We start from the raw sequence: 5,232 nt of genomic DNA on the forward strand, positions 1-5,232 counted from the left end.
TCTGTCAGCTCTGCACTCAGGCCGAAGCCGCTGCACTCCACGCGTGCGTGTTCACCTCAACTTCAGCTACCGAAGAGTGGAGACTTCTGTGGACAGAGGACGAAAACCTCAGGTCGTCTCTCATCTGCCTGATTCTGTGGCGCAGGGTGAAAAAGAAATGCCTTTAAACATGCTGCGTTTCTTAAAAGGACATGAGGAGAAAAAAAAAACCTTTATTCATGCCATGTAGCATTACGTATGTACCTTTGGAACCCAGATTGGGTCGTAGTTACTACATGTACATATATATATATATATATCTTTGAACACAAGGCAGTTATTTTCAGACGTAGTAAAAAAACACCCACAGGAATCTTCAGCTTGAAAACTTCTGCTTCCTCTAAAGCCCACTTTTTTATACTTAAAGACTGAATATTTATTTCTTTTTGTTAGTTTAACTGTAATGAACTTTTTTTGGGGAGGGGAGCGGGGGGTTAGCATTTCCTTCATGTCTCAGTGACGCGTGACCTGCTGCGTTCTTGCATCCTCACCTCCATCACCTCCTCGTCCATTAACAGGTCTGTGCAGGAACCGGCTCCAAATGAAGGATGTGGATTTTTGACAACAAATTGTTGACTTTTTTCCTTTTGTTCCTGTTGTCTTTTTTTTTTTTTTTTTTTATACACTTAGTCAAAAGATAAAGTCTGAGCACTTCATTGCTGGGAGAACAAGTCTGTTGGCTTGTCATAAATGGAAGTATTATTTCCCTTCTTTTTCTCAGATATATTTCCCCTTCATCAACTGTTAAGCTTTTGTTCAATAAAAAAAGTTCCCTGAGTTGAGCTCTATTGAAAAGGGTTTTTTGTTTTCTCACGTTTTTTAAAGGGCGGACACGGTCTTCAAACGTGCTTCCCCGTTGCTCAAAATATTAGGAACATCCTTTTCCGATCGGTTTCACTGTCCTCTATAGTTTCAAAACATTGGGAGTTATGCTGTCAGAGAGCAGGCGCGGGCTGTTTATTCAGGAATTAAACGTGACGTTTAAATCGACAACGTGTCACAGGACAACGATCGATCAGTTGAAGGCGATGACGTTTGACCTTCAGGCCATACATTTAAAACCTTTAAACAAAACCGCAGGACTGAACTGAAGTAGTTTAGTGTTAGATGAGGGCGAGGCGAGGCGGCCCATGGTTAAACGAGGCTGACGTTCCTTCCACATGTTTGGATCTTCGTGTCGGCGCTGTGGTCAGGATCTAAAGCAACTGTGAATGTGCCTATCTGTAAATACTGACAGTGAGTGATTGTGATGGGTCTGATGCTTTGTGTGTGGGCTGATCTGCTGATATGCTCATGTTCAATAAATGAGTACCTTTTTCTAACCAGACTCCGTTTTTTTTTTGAATGTTCCTCTGGTTTGTTAGGGTCAGAAAGGATCAAATCATCAAATGGTTGGTTGAGAATGTTTATCTGCAGTCGATCAGTGAGTATGCCATTTTTTTTTACCAAGTATCTTTGGTTGAACAAACTGTCATATACACACTGTCATAGTCCACCATTTTAGTACTCTCAAGGTTCTTCTTTAGTAGGGACTTCTGGAGTCTACTGTGTGTCTCTTGCTGAGTGTGAAGCAGGTGAGAATAGACAGTAAGTTGTACGTTAGATTTGAGCGTCACTGATAGAACTGCATAGTGATTCTTAAACCACAACTTCTAAAAATGTTACCTAAACAGCCAATGTCCATCTATTCCACTTCTTTGTTTTATTTCACAAATGCATCAGGGCATCGCTCCGCGTCCCAGTGTGTAAAGTCTGGACGGTGTGCAAACGTTGGCGCAGCCTCGGAGCCTCTTCACTCTGTTCTGACCTTCTCTATCTCCAACATGTCCCATTTTTACAAGGTGTCAGGCGGACATGACACCCAGGCAGCGAGCCTTATCTAGAAAATGACAGACAGTGGGGCAGGAGGAGGCGTCAGCTTTCCACAGCACGAGGTCAGTGGTCAGAAATGTGGAGATGTGAGGCTTAAGGATCACATGACAGGAAGTGGATGTGGTTCCTTGGTGTGCAGGAAGGAGACAGGACAATAAAGTGTGACCATTGTTTTTTTCTGTTTAGATTGTATTGTTAAATTTTTTTTTTGTTATGTGATATGGTAGAGGTTAAAGTTGTGACAACACAGCTAGTTAGGATTCCAGTTTCTGTCTATCTGTCTGTCAGTCTTGGCCAAACTCCAGGAACCCATCCACTCACTGATCCAAAGCTGAAAACCGTCTGTGTGCAGCGACACGGGCTGGCGCTGTGAGGCAGCACTGCGGGTGTAAAAACATTTTTTCACCCTTGTGCTTTATTTTTTTTTCTTTGTTCAGACTGAATCCCCAGCTTTTTCAGAGGGCATAAAAGAAGCGCTGCCCTCAGCAGGGTCATGTGGGTGAGGCTGGTGGGGTAGACTATAGGTGGTGATTAAGGCCAGTGATGTGCAACCAAATTCTCCTGGAATCACATGATATGAAGTAATGTGGACATTTGGTAATAAAACCACAGAGTCAGGGGCTGAGGTGGTGAGGGCACGAGTATGTGTGTGTGTTTTAGTGGATTAGAAAATTGCTGTGGTTTGCACTGAAATGCAAATATTTTATATATATGCAAATACATTTCACACGACAAACTGACCCATGTTAGATTTGAGTAAAATATTTAACCATTTGCCAAGACACAACTATGAAAAAGCCAGATAAATTGTCAAAAAATTTGCAAAAAAATAAATGAATAAAACGTAATAAAATGAAATGAAATAGAAATAGCTTTCAGTTGTAGAGATGAAATGTAATCAAGTCCAATAAGGCCTTGCTTGAGTTTATGTGAAACCATTTATTTTAGCAAAAGCTAGTCAGAAGTTAGCTGCGTCAGTCAAAGCTAAGTCGGTCAAAAGCTAAAGTAGAAATATGTAAAGCATAACGAAAAGAGCTAAAAGATGGCCAGAAGAGGGCAGAATTTATTTGTTATTTATTAAACATACAGTCAACGTGCTCCAAAACAGCGAACGTCATGATAATGTTTACATCAATGACGATTATCTCTTACCCAGAATACTATGTCTGCAAGCAAACAACATCGTGTACATTATATTTTATTATTTTAAGTGTATTTTTTAAACGATGTGTTAAAACAAGGTAACATATTTTTCCTCATCTTTTGTTGTTTTTTAAGGAGTCGTGTTGAATGATTTTTACTGTACATAATTCCATACCCAATTATGACCTTTAGGCGTCGCCAAAGAGCTGACCTCACTTTTCCGTAGTCCTGTCCCTTTGTCCCTGTGTCCACCGTCACACAGTCAAAACAAGGCCACGCATGTGACCGTGGACTGTACAAGTTCTGAAACGTTACATCATGTGTAGATTAACAATCACACACACACTCAGCATGTGTGTGTATGTGTGTATTTATAGCGTAATTAACATACAGTAATAAACCCGTTTTTTATTAAAGTTATAAAACTAAGAATTTTTCCATTTAAAAAATGAAACTGAACCTACAGAAATACTGTTTATTCTAACACTAATGATTTGTCCAAGATTAAAAAAATTTGTAATGAGTCTTTTTAACTGTTGTTGACTGTAAATAACATTCCCTAAATGCAAAAAAGGTGAAGAATTAATCAGTATGAATTAGAATCTAAAATACAACTACTTTTGTATATAATTTATTCTATTACTAAAACATATTAAATTATTTTTTTTGTCTTTTGTCATAAAATACAAAATATAATACAAAGTTAAATCAAATCATTCACTTTTTCTTTTCATTTCTAGGTATCCAAAAAAAAGGAAAACATCACTCGTCCATTTTTCCATGAGGGGGTGGTCGGTCTGTCAGTCCAGAAACAAATTCATCTCCCTCCTGAAATACATAAAGAGACTGTGAGGTATTTGCGCTGAGAGCTGAGTGTGAATTTGTGAGGTGATTTAGAGCTAAAAATAAACCAGCTGCTGTCTCTGCTCTGCTGCAGACAACAAGAACAACCACTGCTGCTGCTGCTGCTGCTGCTGCTGCACTCAGGACTTCTTAAGATTTTTATGGACAATTTAAAAAAGTGAATTAATTGAACATGTCCTAGCGATGGCTCTACAACCACATTGACCTTTAACAGTTGTGGTTCGTTGTGGACAAAAGGCCCCCATTTGAACAAACAGCCCACTACCATATTTTTACAACAGTCTTGTCAGGTTTCTGGCAAACGGAATGTTTTACGTTTAAAACAAAAGTCAGATATTTATTTCCATGAGAAATGTCCCCAACAAAAGTACTGTCCATGTCTGGTCTCTCTGCTCTAAAGAGTGGGCTCCAGTGTGAGAGAGTGACAGACCCAGGACCTCAGGACTCCAGTCTGTGGTGCCAACAGGTCGACTATCTCCCGTCACTCCTCAGCCACTGCAGCCAAGAGCTCAGCTCTCATGTCCTGACTCTGCTGCTGCTGCTGCTACAACAATACTCCACTGTATGCAGTCTTTGGTCTCACTGTTGTCAGCAGTAGATCGTGTAGCTCATGTTAATGTACGCTCAAATCAAATTGAAATCCTCTACACTGGAAAAATATGTTTTTTAAATTTAATATTAAATTAAAAAAATTTCTAGACAGCAGCACTAGGTTGATAAAACAGTAGTTTTATCAACCGTTCATTGACCAGTTGATGAGTCCTGTTGTATTGTATGTCCTCTAAGTCTTGACCCACGTAGTAACTGTTTTACTATGGCTTTTTTAAGTCAGGTCAGAGTCCATGACGACATCAAGATCCCTGGCTTGATTTAAAGATTCCAACCTGAAGGTAACTGATGAAGGTAACCCTCAACTCACACTCTTTTATTCTATGCATTAAATATGGGTTTATACCAGACTAACGTCACCAGGTTTGATGGTGATACAAATTTGCGTGTATTGTGTTTAATTTGTGTTTTTATTTTTATTTTTTGTGCTCAGATCTGTGATCAGTAATAGACATCGACCAATCCCTGTTCAGCAAGTAAGACTCAATCTAGGGAAGTACTGTGTCAGACAGAACAACACAATTTTTTTTTATAGTACAGTGGGGCCCCGAGAGTTTAATCCGATATCTCGATTGCATTTTCCGTAATTAAAAATAACTAAAAACCAATTAATTTGTTCCAGCCCCCCAGAAATATACTATTAAATAATTCAATTAAAATTCCCTCCCTATCTAAACATAAAAACATAGCTATTAACAAATGTAT

At 39.2% G+C, this 5,232-nt stretch overlaps 1 protein-coding gene across 1 annotated transcript in view; it reads left to right on the top strand.

Annotated features, from left to right (window-relative positions):
• Nucleotides 1-1,366, top strand: part of zmym2 (zinc finger, MYM-type 2) — a 19,721-nt gene extending 18,355 nt beyond the window's left edge. Inside the window, exon 27 of the mRNA XM_017040021.2 lies at nucleotides 9-1,366. The gene's annotated coding sequence lies outside the window, so the exon portion shown is untranslated. The remainder of the gene's footprint in view (nucleotides 1-8) is intronic.
• The last annotated feature ends 3,866 nt before the right edge of the window (nucleotides 1,367-5,232 follow it).

The sequence above is a fragment of the Cynoglossus semilaevis genome, chromosome 16 (genome assembly GCF_000523025.1).
Source record: "Cynoglossus semilaevis isolate Cse_v1.0 chromosome 16, Cse_v1.0, whole genome shotgun sequence".
In the NCBI taxonomy this organism is placed as follows: Eukaryota; Metazoa; Chordata; class Actinopteri; order Pleuronectiformes; family Cynoglossidae; genus Cynoglossus; species Cynoglossus semilaevis.